Source organism: Camelina sativa, chromosome 11 (assembly GCF_030686135.1).
Source record: "Camelina sativa cultivar CO46 ecotype springtype chromosome 11, ASM3068613v1".
NCBI lineage: Eukaryota > Viridiplantae > Streptophyta > Magnoliopsida > Brassicales > Brassicaceae > Camelina > Camelina sativa.
The window spans coordinates 14,949,823-14,965,382 of record NC_141890.1 but is presented as its reverse complement, the minus strand read 5'-3'; positions in this window follow the sequence as shown (position 1 = coordinate 14,965,382).

The window sequence follows — 15,560 nt, the reverse complement described above, 5'->3', positions numbered from 1 at the left end:
TATCAGAGATTGGCCTAGACCGATGAATGCCACAGAGATAAGGAGTTTCCTTGGTCTAGCAGGTTACTACAGGAGGTTTGTGCAGGGATTTGCGAGCAGAGCACGTCCGTTGACTAAGTTGACAGGGAAGGATGTTCTTTTTGTTTGGTCACAGGAGTGTGAGGAAGGCTTTGCAAGCCTGAAGGAGATGTTGACTACCGCTCCAGTTTAGGCTTTGCCTGAGCAGGGAGAACCCTATGTGGTTTATGCAGATGCATCCAGAGTTGGTTTGGGGTGTGTGTTGATGCAACATGGGAAGGTGATCGCCTATGCTTCGCGGCAGTTGCGGAAGCATGAGGACAACTATCCTACTCATGACTTGAAAATGGGTGTTGTAGTGCTTGCCCTGAAGATTTGGAGATCTTATCTTTATGGTGCAAAGGTACATGTGTATACAGATCATAAGAGCCTGAAGTATATATTCACTCAGACTGAGCTGAATTTAAGGCACAGGCGGTGGATGGAGCTGGTAGCAGATTATGATTTGGGGATAGCCTATCACCCTGGTAAGGCTAACTTGGTTGCTGATGCTCTGAGTCGGAAGCGGGCGGCTTCGGCTCAGGAGCAGGATATGGAGTCTCTGGTAGGGGAGATCAGTGCGTTGAGTTTGTGTTCTGTATCTCAGGAACCATTGGGTTTGGAGGCGGTTGATAGAGCAGATCTTCTGATCAGAGTGCGGTTGGCTCAGGAGAAGGATTTGGGGCTGGTAAATGCCTCAAAGGATGTTGATTCAGAGTATCAAGTTTCGGCTATGGTACTATTTGGTGCATGGGCGGATTTGTGTGATTAAGGATGAGGAGTTGAGGCAGGAGATCCTGAGAGAAGCTTATGCGAACAAGTTTTCTATTCATCCAGGAGCAACTAAGATCTACCGTGATCTCAAGAGGTACTATCACTGGGTCGGGATGAAGAAGGATTTAGCTAGTTGGGTCGTGAGGTGCGATGTGTGTCAGTTAGTGAAGGCTGAGCATCAGGTTCCAGGAGGTTTACTGAAAAGTCTTCCCATTCCAGTGTGGAAGTGGGATATAATCACGATAGATTTCGTGGTAGAATTACCAGTGTCTCGGACTTTTGATGCTATTTGGGTCATTGTGGACTGTTGATTAAGTCAACACATTTTCTGGCCATTGAGATGACTGATGGAGCAACGGTCTTGGCTAAGAAGTATGTGAGAGAGATAGTCAGGTTGCATGGGGTGCCAACGAGCATTGTGTCTGATAGGGATTCCAAGTTCACTTCGGTGTTCTGGAGGGCATTTCAGGCAGAGATAGGCACTAAGGTGCATATGAGTACAAATTATCATCCCTAGATAGATGGACAGTCAGAGAGGACAATCCAGACGCTGGTGGATTTGCTGAGGATGTGTGTGTTGGATTGGGGTGGCCATTGGGCAAATCACTTGAGCTTGGTAGAGTTTGCTTACAACAACAGTTACCAGGCGAGTATTAGGATGCTCCTTATAAGGCTTTGTATGGGAAGTCGTGTCGTACACCGTTAGGCTGGACTTAGGTGGGGGAGGGGAGCATTTTACGGGGCAGATTTTGTTCAGGAGACCTCAGAGAAGATTCGGGTTCTCAAGCTAAACATGAAGGAAGCTCAGGATTGACAAAGGAGTTATGCCGATAGGAGGATGAGAGATCTTGAGTTTCAGGTTAGAGATAGAGTGTACCTCAAGATGGCCATGTTGTGGGGTCCGAACAGGTCATTGACTGAGACTAAGTTGAGTCCGAGGTATATGGATCCGTTCAGAGTGATTGAGCGTGTTGGACCAGTGGCGTATATACTGGAGTTACCTGACGTTATGCATGCATTCCACAAGGTTTTCCATGTGTATATGTTGCGGAAGTGTCTCCGTGAAGATGATCCGTTGTTAGCTAAGATTCCTGAGGATCTTCAGCCTAACATGATTTTGGAGGCGAGACCAGTGAGGGTTCTCGAGAGGAGGATCAAGGAACTTCAGAAGAAGAAGATTCCTTTGATGAGAGTCCTATGGGACTGTGATGGTGTTGAGGAGCAGAATTGGGAGCCTGAGACGAGGATGAAGGCAAGGTTTAAGAAATGGTATGAGAAGCAAACCGAAACTTGAGCTTGTCTAGCCTGGTCCCATCTGTAATCCGTGGCTGGAGCGGAAATGGAGTATTCCAGCCTATCTCTCTAGTTTACTTGGTCGCTTAGGGGTGATTGGTTGTGCGACTAAGTAACAAGGTGAGGTGGTGCTCGGAGTACAAAATTTACGTTAGGCGGTGGTTTGAGGGAAAGTTTCCTGAATTAGAAGTTTCTAAAAGTGGAAAGTTTCCAGAAGGGAAAAGTTCCAAAAAAAAAAGAGAAAATATTATGGGAGTTAGAATTGTCCATTTTTAGTGGTTGTGAGCGTTGGAGGGGCTAGTGTGGCCTTCGTGGCAGACTTTTGAGTCATTGTGCGCGTGTGTGGCGGTCTTTGGAGACATTGTGTGGCCTTCGTGGCGGACTTTTGAGTCATTGTGCCCGTGTGTAGCGGTCTTTTGAGACATTGTGGGGTCTTTGTGGCGGGCTGTTTAGCCGTTGTGTGGCCTTTGTGGCGGGCTGTTTAGTCATTGTGTGGCCTTAGTGGCGGTCTTTCGAGACATTGTGTGGCCTTTGTGGCGGGCTGTTTAGCAATTGTGTAGACTTTGTGGCGGGCTGTTTAGCCATTGTGTGGCCTTTGTAGCGGGCTGTTTAGCCAGAGTGTGGCATTTGTGGCGGGTTGTTTAGCTAGAGTGCCTGTTGAGGTGGTCCTTCGGGACAGATGGTCTTTGTGACGGTCCTTCGGGACGAGTGGCCTTGGTGGCGGTCCTTTTTAGGACATTTGTTTGGCCTTGGTGGCGGTCCTGTTTAGGACATTTTTTTTGCCTTGGTGGCGGTCCTGTTTAGGACATTTGTTTGGCCTTTGTGGCGGCCCGTTGGGCAGTGAGATGATCCTTATGTGGTCATGAGGTATCCCAGCGAGGGTATATGTGGTTGGTAGGGCATCGTGTTGTCTTACGCGAGCCAGAGGAAGGAAACCTGGATATGGATAGGACTCAGACGTGTTCAGAATTGTTTGCTCGCGACTCTTGGGGAACTTAGGTTCTCCTAGTACTGCCATATTCTAAGACTTTTTGGCTTGGGAGTATGGTTGGTATATCGACTTCGGATGACGATCCGGGGGCGCGCTGTAGGGTGGCAACCCGAGAGACGAGTATTGAATTTTTCCTTATATATATTATGGCATGCGGGCTTTGACCCGATGAGGAGCCAACATTCTTGCATGCAGACTTAGGTTTAATGAGGAGCCAATAAAAACTCAAGGTTTAGGCCTATGAGTAAAAGAAAGTCCAAAAGTCGAGAGCAAATAATGCCTGGAGCGTGAGTCTATCGCCTAGAGGTGACCTTTCGTAGATTGGTCGGAGGAGTGTGGACCGTGGAGACGGTTTCACGGGAACCCTTGGCTGATGGTTGTTTGAGATTCGAGGACGAATCTATATAGGTGGGGGATAATTGTAACGCCCGCGAACCAAAATTGTGCGTTTTGGGGGAGGGTGTTCAATCGACACCAAGGGGGGTGTCGGTCGACACCACTAATTTCTGGTTCGACGAGATCAAGTTTTTGATCGTTTTGGTCCGGTTTGGTTTAAGGAAAATCATTGAACCGAGGTTTAAAAGGGGGGAAAACGACCTAGGATTGTGTTTTTGGTTGTTTTACGCCGCTTGAGAGTGAGAGGAAGAGGAGAAAACAGTTCCTAAAGGTTCTTGAGAGAGTTTGTGAGATTTCAAGGTGTTTTTGGTGAGATCTTTCTGTGGGAGTGAAGATCCAGGGCCAGGAACGTGTTCAAAGGTTGCTGGGAGTGTAGGATTCGTTGCTGTTGGTCCAAATCTTCCTGCAAAGAGGTGAGTGCATGACCATGGCTAATCTAAGCCTTTGATTTCCTTGTTCTTGCTGGTGTGTTGTTGTTTTGTGTGTTTTCTTGCTGGGGATTGGTTGCTACAGGTTTCTAAGGATGTTTTCGGCTTGGGCTTTGAGTATTGGACGAGTTGGTGGAGTTTGGGAGCGAGATTCGACTCTCGACTTCGCAGCGGATCGCAGTTGCAGGTGGAGTGTTGATCGACACCACTTGGTGTCGGTCGACACCAGCAAAATGGCATCGATCGACACTGTGGGGTAGTGTCGGTCGACACCAATGCTAGTGTTGGTCGACACTTGGCTGGTGTCAGTCGACACCTCCCTTCTAGCGAGACGATGTTTGTTTTCCTGGTTTGTATGTTTTGTTTGTTGTTTGTTTGAAACATTGGAATCACTATTGCTTGTGTGTATAGCCCAGTAGATGCAAGGATTGCCTCACCGAGTGTTTATCAAAAACTCATGCATCTCAATTTGTGTTTGTGGTGCAGGTAAAGGCAAAGTGTGATCGTGGAATCAAGGCAATGAAGAGGAGGATGTTCTAGGGACTCGATTGGATGCTGTCTGGCATTGCTAGGTTGCTAGAGTTGGGTCATTAGAAACATTGCTAGGATTGCTGGTTTGGTGTTTCTTGTTGTTTGGTATTTGGATATTGTTATATTATGATATTGGTTTATTATTGGTGATTTATTGGTATTGGTTATTCCGCTGTTGGTTGTGATTGTGGTTAGGTGGCTAGTGGGTATGGGACCACTAGTTGTAGTTTATTTATTATTATTATTACTATTATTATTATTATAAAAAAAACGGGTCGGGTCGTTTTAATGTTCCATTTGATAGTGAACAAAACTCCAATCTTCATCATATATAAAATTTTTATTTCTTTTGGGACAAACTTTCATGAATTTATCTACAATATTAAGAAATATCCCGATCATTACTGCAACTCTTCAAACTATTGACAAAATTGTAACGCCTAAACCATATGTCGATACATTCATGGTTTACGCCAAGAGGAAGAAGTGGCTCTTTGATTTACTCCTGATGCTCTTTTATCTTTTGGTGATGCATCTACTTTCTTGGGACATGTTCTAAGCTTCTCTAAATTTCTTATGTGAATATTGAAACTGTTTTTAGTTATATATATATATATATATAAAGACATAGAAGATGTTTCATATTTTTTTTAGTTTAGATTTGTTTTTTTTAATAATGATAGACAGGTGGCACTCTATCCACTGCTAACGTGTCACTCTATCCATTGCTGACGTGTCACTCAAATGGAGAGAGTTAGCCAACTTTTACAGTATAGATTGTAGTATATTTCACTTCCAATTTATATTATATTTGGACTTTATTTTTAACAGATTGTCACCTTTTAAAAATTACCAAAAATATCATAATTATATATCGATGGAGGCTAGAAAAAGCGAGTTGCTACTCGTTTAATTATCACTGATGATTATGATCATATTGTGGAAACAATTTCTTATAAATCAGAGGTAAGTGAAACTGGCTACTAATTACTGATTTTGGAATAGATTGCAGTGGTGTGAGATTTTGGGAGGCTCAAAATTCTTATAGAATCACAAAATGAGATCAATGCTTTATTAGGATTGCTAGAGATGAGAAACTTTAACAAACCGACATAAGAAGCATAGGTCTATTTTGGTCAAGTACTCAAACGGGTCTCGTCAGTACCCATAATTCTTTTTTTTGTATGAATGTAAAATTATATTTAACAAAAAAGACTGTTTTACAATAAATGCAACTTCAAGCTGACAGTTTGAATAAAATGGCTAAAATTCTAGCTAATAATTTTGATTTTGAAACCAAAAAAGAAGACCGTCCGCATAGGCCGGAATGCTTGACATTGTATTCAAACAGTTGCGAGCGTGTTTATCAATCTTGGCGATGAAGTATCACCATGCCACCAGCGCTTCCGTTCAGACCAAAGACTATGAAGTGTGAGCTGAAAAGTGTACCGTAGCACAAAATTTATTATTTCCATTGCGCTTCGTATAATTAATATTTCAGATGGTTATTTAATCAACTAACCAGAATTATCACTTGTAAAGCATGAGAGACATGTAAGATTTATTTTTAACAAAATTAATATGAGAAATAATTGGAAGCAACTAAAAATACGTCAGGCAATCTATTTTCCCTTGGTTATATACAAAATTTTCATGTTATTAGGAGATGGATGGATTCACCAACGATAAATTCATAAAATCTCCAAAAAGTCTTTAATCTATGAAATCCTTAGCACTAACATTTTCTTATCAAAAATCTATGTATGCTTTAAACTATAAAAATATTTTGTGCTTTTCTTGGTCAGTATCAACTTATGCTCAAAGTATTTAAATACCTCTACAATAACGAAAAGGCTGCAAGGGAAACTCACACAAGTCGGAGGAGGATGGAAGATAGTAAAAGTAGATACAAAGAAGATGTTTTTGTGAATAACCACATTTGTGGGGTTCATGGTGGGACAAAAATCAATGGGGATATGCATGTTGTAAACAAAAGATCATCAGGTGGTCAAATGTCTACACCCTTTGGAAATATTTTTTTTTTCAAGATCACCTGGGAAGATTATAACAGCATTGTCTAAGTCTTGACTAGCCACATATATGCTAAAAAATAAAACTCGAGCTTTACTTGGACCTATCGTCTGATATCGTCGGCTCTAGCTTCTAAGCCTTCCCATTTTATTTTAGATTCAAATATACGACTCAACGGATAAAAACTGTTTGTAACAAGTTAGGTCCAATCTTTAATACAGGAACAGCAATGAAGATCAATCATTATGAGCAGGGCCGGTCCGTAGGTAAATGATGCCTAAAGCAAAGACAAAAATTGTTGTCCACTGAAATTTTTTTCTACACATAAGATTATTGTAACGCCCGCGATCTTGAATAGGATCGTAGGCCATGGCTTGGTCCGGGATGGAAGGGTGATCTCGGACAAGTCGGGGAAGAGCTATTCGTTAGCTCGGTCAAGGGGAGAAAACGAGCCAAGTATGGGACAAGTATTGGTCAGCTCCGGACAGCTTCGGGCCAGCTCCGGACAGCTCCGGGCCAGCTCCGGACAGCTCTCGGCCAGCTCTGGATAGCTTGAGGCCAGCTGCGGTCAGCTCGGCCAGCTAGTGTCAGCTCGACCAGCTGCCAGGGAGCTCGACCAGCTCGACCCAGCTCGACCAGCTGGACGACAGTGGACAGTTCACTGACCAGCTGGGAGCTCGGGACCGAAAGGGCACGGCCTAATGGCCATGGCCGATCGGGTACGGCGAGCGTACATGAGCGAACAGGAGTGAATGAACGGATTCGTCCGAAGGGTGCCTTTTGGGGCCAAAACCGCGGCCCAGGACCCTATATAAAGGGGGCGATCCTCTCATTCTGAAGACACGTTCGGATACAGAAAAATACACCAAAAACTCGAGAGTACGAGTAAAGATCAGGAAAAAGGCTCCGAGTGTTAAAGAGTTCGACGAGAAGGGTAATAAGGGTCGGAGGTACGGAACAGTACCGTCCATATAGACTCTGGGAATTGGGGTAGTGCATCAAACATAAGCATAAGTAATGTTTCCGATGGTCCAGTTGGTCGGAGGAAAGGGGGTGCGGCTCGGAAGTGGATCGGGAACCGCCAGGTTCGCCGTGAACCAACCGAACTGATGCGCATGCTACCTCCCTACCGATCAGCATACCATCCGGGGTGTCCAAGTACGGACAATTCGGGCGGAGAAAAGTAAACGCGGCTCGGCGGTTGGACAGGGATCGGTACAGACCCCTAGTACACCGTCCGAACTGATGCGCGGGATAACTCTCTACCGGCCGATCTCTGTACTGGACGGTTATTAGTACCTAGCGTGCATTGCATGACATGTACAGCGGGAAAGGGAATGTTATTGATGCCTACTTGGTTTCAGGAAAGGAGGGTGATCGCGGGAAAGGAAGTGCTTAGGCGCGGGACTCATGGCCGGGAAGATGAGTGGTGGTGTGAAGGGTAGATAGGATCGATTATACAGCTTGTTCTAGCTTATTATGCAAACTCATAAGTTGTATCGAATCCTTTGATTACTTAATGAATATCGAATGTTTATTACTCTAAGTATTATATCATAAGGATTATGTATGAATCACAGAATGTGCAAACGAACATTGTTTTAAAGGAATGGGCCCTAAAATATGACTAAGTAGTGTAAAGGGACGGGAGAACCTCTCCGGCCATAGATGGCCGGGGATGGGGTCTTTCAAGTTGGTATCAGAGCATGCTTGGTTCTAGGACCGGTAGTGCGGGTTTGGGGCATCACCACTCATCGGCTTCATGGGTTCTAGGACCAGTAGTTGTTCTTACTGTTTGCGGTTTGTTAATTTAGCCGTGACTAATGCATAATTTTGCAGATGGGTAAGAGCAGCAAGGAAAAGAAAAGAAAAGGCAAGGAGGTGGCCGATGGGACCATGGACGCGGAGACTATGGTCGATGCGGACGTAGGGAACACGGACACCCTGATTGTAGCCGGACCTGAGGCTGGAGAAAAACAACCGGATAATGATAAGCCGGAGAGTAACGGAGCTACGGACGTGAATAGGCAACCGAATGTTGTACCATCGTCCCAGGAACAGTGGGAAACGATGAAGGCCATGATGGCACAGATGGACGTGCTCACAAAGGCGTTGGTACCGGATCCTGTGGTACCAACGGTACGTAGCAAGATTGTTGCGGGGACCATTGGGGTAGGTCGTGGAGATTCTCCGAGAAAGAGAAAGGACTACCTTGATGCACTGGAGCATGTCACCAGGCTAAAGACAAAACATTTCTCGGGTAGTACGGACCCGATTGTGGCTGACGAGTGGAGGAGTCGACTTGTAAGGAATTTCAACTCCACTCGCTGCCCGGAGGAGTATCAAAAGGACATTGCTGTCCATTTCCTCGAAGAGGAAGCCCATGACTGGTGGGTATCAGTGGAGAAACGTACAGGTGGTCAAGTCCTAACCTATGCGGACTTCGAGATAGAATTCAACAATAAATTCTTTCCCCTGGAGGCTTGGGATCGACTGGAAAGCGAGTACCTGAACCTGGTACAAGGGGAGATGACGGTACGCGCGTATGACGTTGAGTTCAGTCGCCTTAGGCGCTTTATGGGAAAGGAAATTGAGGATGAGAAAGCACAAGTACGTCGCTTTATCCGTGGACTAAGGGTGGACATCCGCAACCATTGCATGAACGGTGTCTTTAACTCGGTCGTGGAAGTGGTGGAAAGGGCGGCTATGATTAAAGCTGGGATAGAGGAAGAGAAACAGCTCAAACGCGAGAAAGTTTCTTCTCGTTCGACTCACCCAGCCAAAACCACCGACCGAAAGAGGAAGTGGGACAAGGTGGATAACGCAAGGTCTGAATCCAGGTATGGGGAGTGCAAGACTTGCGGAAAGTACCACAGCGGTTCTTGCTGGAAGGCCGTGGGTGCATGCGGACGCTGTGGAAGCAAGGACCATGAGATCCGAAACTGTCCAAGGATGGACAATGGCAATAGGCCAAGGACCTGCTACTTGTGCGGGAAAGAGGGACATTTTAAGAGGGAATGTCCAAAGCTTGATCAACGGGGAAACCGTGGCGAGGAAACTTTACCGCCACCACTAAAGAGACAGGCTGTTGCACCACGTGTGTATGAGCTGTCTGAGGAAACTGCCGATGGGAACTACAGGGCGATTACTGGTATGTAACGAGAACCCTTTTTAGTTCAATTCGTGCATTACATAGCATCATGGTGCATGTCTATGGGGGATAAGGGTACTTAGCATTCTAGAGGAATGTGTAGGGACCTTAAGTATAGGTGGTGTGGAAACGCACACCTTGTTTGATTCGGGGGCCACACACTGTTTTGTGAGCCCATGAATGATAGGAAAAGGTGGGTTCCAGAGAGAACCAAACACCAAATATGGAATGGTCCGAGCAGCCGACGGGCAGGTGATGTTCCCGTACGGTGTGGTTCGCGGCATCTCGGTCATTGTCAATGGTGTGGATATGCCTACTGACCTAATCATTGTGCCACTCATGAAACATGATGTTATCTTGGGGATGGATTGGTTGGGAAAGTACAAGGCTCACATTGACTGTCACCGAGGGAGAGTAAATTTTGAGGGAAAGGAAGGAACATTGAGATTCCAGGGAATAAGATCAACTTCGGGAAGTTTGATCATCTCAGCAATCCAGGCGGAAAGGATGCTGGAGAAAGGTTGTGAGGCGTACTTAGCCACAATCACAACAAAGGAAGTTGGGGAAAATAAGGAATTGGATGAGATTCCGGTAGCCAATGAATTTGCCGATGTGTTTGAAGCGGTACGGGAAGTGCCGCCGGATAGATCAGAACCGTTCACCATCGAGCTGGAACCGGGGACGACCCCTATATCTAAAGCGCCTTACCGGATGGCACCGGCAGAAATGGCGGAGTTAAAGAAACAATTGGAAGAATTGTTGGAAAAAGGGTTTATCAGACCAAGTAGTTCACCTTGGGGTGCACCGGTCTTGTTTGTGAAGAAAAAGGATGGTAGCTTTAGGCTATGCATTGATTATCGGGGGCTGAATAGGGTTACGGTGAAGAATAAGTACCCATTGCCCCGGATAGACGAGTTGTTGGATAACCTCCAAGGTGCAAAGTGGTTCTCAAAGATAGACTTGGCCTCGGGGTACCATCAAATTCCGATAAAGCCATCGGACATTGGGAAAACGGCTTTCCGGATGAGGTACGGACACTTTGAGTTTGTGGTTATGCCGTTCGGATTGACCAATGCACCGGCAGCCTTCATGAAGATGATGAATGGTGTCTTCCGGGAATTCTTGGACGAGTTTGTAATCATTTTCATTGATGACATACTTGTCTACTCGAAGGATTGGGAGACTCATCAGAATCATTTAAGGGCAGTTTTGGTGCGGTTAAGGGAACAAAAGCTTTTCGCGAAATTAAGCAAATGCTCGTTTTGGCTAAAGAGTGTCGGGTCCCTTGGACACATTGTCTCGGACCAAGGAGTGTCCGTGGATCCGGAAAAGATTAAGTCGATAAAGGACTGGCCACGTCCGAGGTATGCCACCGAGATAAGGAGCTTTCTTGGGTTGGCTGGATATTACCGAAGATTCGTCAAAGGCTTTGCGGGTATGACTCAGCCAATGACGCGATTGACGGGGAAAGATACCAAGTTCCTATGGACGGAGGAATGCGAGAAAAGTTTCGCGGAGTTAAAGGCGATGCTCACAAGTGCTCCGGTACTGGTGTTGCCGGAAACGGACGAGCCGTACATAGTGTACACTGACGCCTCTATAATCGGGCTAGGTTGTGTGTTAATGCAAAGGGGCAGTGTAATCGCATATGCTTCAAGGCAACTGTGTAAGCACGAGAGGAATTACCCAACGCACGACTTAGAGATGGCCGCGGTGGTGTTCGCGTTGAAGATTTGGCATTCATATCTCTATGCAGCCAAGGTTCAAATCTTCACCGACCACAAGAGTCTGAAATTTATATTCACCCAGCCAGAGTTAAATCTAAGGCAAAGACGGTGGATGGAGTTTGTCGCGGACTATGACTTGGATATTGCCTATCAACCGGGAAAGGCGAATCAAGTCGCAGATGCTTTGAGTAGGAGACGCTTCGATGTGGAAGCTGAGAAAAATCAGGAAGCATTGGTTAATATGCTGGGGACCTTGCATTTAAATGCATTGTCGGGAGAAGTGGAGCGATTGGGCTTAGGGGCAGCTGATCAAGCGGACCTACTTAGTAGAATTCGTTTGGCTCAGGAAAAGGACAAGGAACTAAGGGTTGGGCGGAGAATAATAAGACTGAGTTCCAAACATCGAACAATGGAACCATTGTGGTGAATGGACGGGTGTGTGTGCCACAAGGTAAGGAACTAAGGGACGAAATCCTAAGGGAATCGCACCAGTCTAAGTTCTCAATCCACCCTGGTTCGACCAAGATGTATCGCGATCTGAAACGATACTATCACTGGAAGGGAATGAAAAGAGATGTGGCCGCGTGGGTTGCCAAGTGTAAAACCTGTTAACTCGTTAAGGCCGAGCATCAGGTACCGAGCGGTTTGGTCCAAAGTCTACCCATGCCGGAATGGAAATGGGATCATGTGACCATGGACTTCGTGACTGGGTTGCCTATGAGCAAGTGGAAACACGATGCGGTCTGGGTAGTGGTTGACAGATTGACCAAATCTGCACACTTCATCGCAATCGCGGAAACGGATGGGGCCGAAGTGATCGCGGCCAGGTACATGGAAGAGATTGTCCGGCTTCACGGGGTACCGGTGAGCATTGTCTCAGATCGTGATACACGGTTTACCTCGTTATTCTGGAAAGCTTTTCAAAAGGCCCTGGGAACAAGGGTGAACTTGAGTACAGCGTACCACCCACAGACGGACGGGCAGTCCGAAAGAACAATTCAGACGCTCGAGGATATGTTGCGAGCATGCGTACTGGATTGGGGTGGAGGCTGGGAAAGTTACTTGAACTTGGTGGAATTCGCATACAACAATAGCTACCAAGCTAGTATCGGAATGTCGCCTTATGAAGCGCTATATGGCCGAGCATGTCGAACGCCTTTGTGCTGGACGCCGGTTGGTGAACGGACGTTATTCGGACCCGGGATTATGGACGAAACGGCCGACAAGCTAAGGTTCTTAAAAATCAAGTTGAAAGAAGCCCAAAACCGACAGAAAAGTTATGGGGACAAGCGTCGGAAACAGTTGGAGTTTGAAGTGGGTGACTTGGTGTACCTTAAGGCCATGACCTATTAGGGAAAAGGGCGTTTCACTAAGAGGAAAAAGTTGAGCCCAAGGTACGTTGGTCCGTACAAGGTACTTGAACGGGTAGGTGAGGTGGCGTACAAGCTGGAGTTACCACCAAAGTTAGACGCTTTCCACAAGGTGTTCCATGTATCTCAACTTCGGAAATGCCTAAGAGAAGAGGATGAAGTGGTCGAAGATGTTCCGGCCGAGTTGCAAGAGAACTTGACCATGGAAGCAACACCTATTCGGATCATTGATCGAATGGTAAAGGAAATGCGCAGGAAGAAGATGAACATGGTAAAAATCTTGTGGAACTGCGGCGGACGGGAAGAAGCTACTTGGGAAACTGAAAACAAGATGAAGGCCGATTTTCCTAAGTGGTTCAAGGAGATGGGTGAAGATCAACTTGATCCGGATTCGGGGACGAATCCCCTTCAAGGGGGGGAGACTTGTAACGCCCGCGATCCTGAATAGGATCGTAGGCCATGGCTTGGTCCGGGATGGAAGGGTGATCTCGGACAAGTCGGGGAAGAGCTACTCGTTAGCTCGGTCAAGGGGAGAAAACGAGCCAAGTATGGGACAAGTATTGGTCAGCTCCGGACAGCTTCGGGCCAGCTCCGGACAGCTCCGGGCCAGCTCCGGACAGCTCTCGGCCAGCTCTGGATAGCTTGAGGCCAGCTGCGGTCAGCTCGGCCAGCTAGTGTCAGCTCGACCAGCTGCCAGGGAGCTCGACCAGCTCGACCCAGCTCGACCAGCTGGACGACAGTGGACAGTTCACTGACCAGCTGGGAGCTCGGGACCGAAAGGGCACGGCCTAATGGCCATGGCCGAACGGGTACGGCGAGCGTACATGAGCGAACAGGAGTGAATGAACGGATTCGTCCGAAGGGTGCCTTTTGGGGCCAAAACCGCGGCCCAGGACCCTATATAAAGGGGGCGATCCTCTCATTCTGAAGACACGTTCGGATACAGAAAAATACACCAAAAACTCGAGAGTAAGAGTAAAGATCAGGAAAAAGGCTCCGAGTGTTAAAGAGTTCGGCGAGAAGGGTAATAAGGGTCGGAGGTACGGAACAGTACCGTCCATATAAACTCTGGGAATTGGGGTAGTGCATCAAACATAAGCATAAGTAATGCTTCAGATGGTCCGGTTGGTCGGAGGAAAGGGGGTGCGGCTCGGAAGTGGATCGGGAACCGCCAGGTTCGCCGTGAACCAACCAAACTGATGCGCATGCTACCTCCCTACCGATCAGCGTACCATCCGGGGTGTCCAAGTACGGACAATTCGGGCGGAGAAAAGTAAACGCGGCTCGGCGGTTGGACAGGGATCGGTACAGACCCCTAGTACACCGTCCAAACTGATGCGCGGGATAACTCTCTACCGGCCGATCTCTGTACTGGACGGTTATTAGTACCTAGCGTGCATTGCATGACATGTACAGCGGGAAAGGGAATGTTATTGATGCCTACTTGGTTTCAGGAAAGGAGGGTGATCGCGGGAAAGGAAGTGCTTAGGCGCGGGACACATGGCCGGGAAGATGAGTGGTGGTGTGAAGGATAGATAGGATCGATTATACAGCTTGTTCTAGCTTATTATGCAAACTCATAAGTTGTATCGAATCCTTTGATTACTTAATGAATATCGAATGTTTATTACTCTAAGTATTATATCATAAGGATTATGTATGAATCACAGAATGTGCAAACGAACATTGTTTTAAAGGAATGGGCCCTAAAATATGACTAAGTAGTGTAAAGGGACGGGAGAACCTCTCCGGCCATAGATGGCCGGGGATGGGGTTTTTCAATTATCTAAGTATAATATGAAATATATTAAACATATTATAAAAAATTTTAAGTGTTTGAAACAAAAAAAAGAGTGCTAAAAAATATCCAAAACCTCTATGGCAATATGGCATAGTAATGTTTTTGATGGTCAAAATGTGTTTATAAGTAACGTGTTAAAATTTTGGATTCAAAGCTTCAAAAGATGGATTTTAAAAAGTACTTGTTTAAATTTTAGAAACCAAGAGAAAAAAAAAAACTTATAATAGCTAAGAGTAACACGTTAATATGATATAAAATCCAACAACTCTTTTTTTGGGGGGCTAAAATGTCTACTTTTAACTTAAATAACTAAAATGTCTACTTTTAACTTAAATAACTAAACTCCAAATATAAAACAAATAAAAGGAAGAGATTGTTATAAAGAAGTGATTATTCATCACTAAACATGACACATGTTTTAACACTTGTCATGTTTCTCTCTTTTGATTAAGTGACTCATCCTTAACTGTGTGTCTATAAATATGTGATGAGAGGAAACATTGCATGTGGTTGTGGAATACAACTTTTGCTTTCTTATTACAAGTCCTCTTTTCTTCTCTTAATATTACTCTCCTTCTCTCCTTTAATTCTCCACCACTCATTCAAGTACTAAGAAATCTCATACGTATATATATATTAAGATCTCTTTTATATCACGTTATCAGCACGATCGTCTCTCTGCTCCAACCGATCCAACCGTTTCTATACAGATCACTCTTTTGAGGTAACATCTAATTTATGTCGAATTTGTTTATTCAAAATTTCTTTAAATTCCTTTAAATTCAAGAATATATATATGATATATTTACAGAGTAAAAAGACTATGTCTCCTCCTTGATCATAATGGTAGGCTCTGCCTGCTTGATCATATAGATCTACATTCTTGATCAGAAAGATAGGCTCTGCCTTCTCGATCATATGTTAAGATTTATATTATATTATGGAAGACTTTGCCTCCTCAAAATCTCATGAATAAATTAATAACGGACTTATTATTCATGTAGATAATT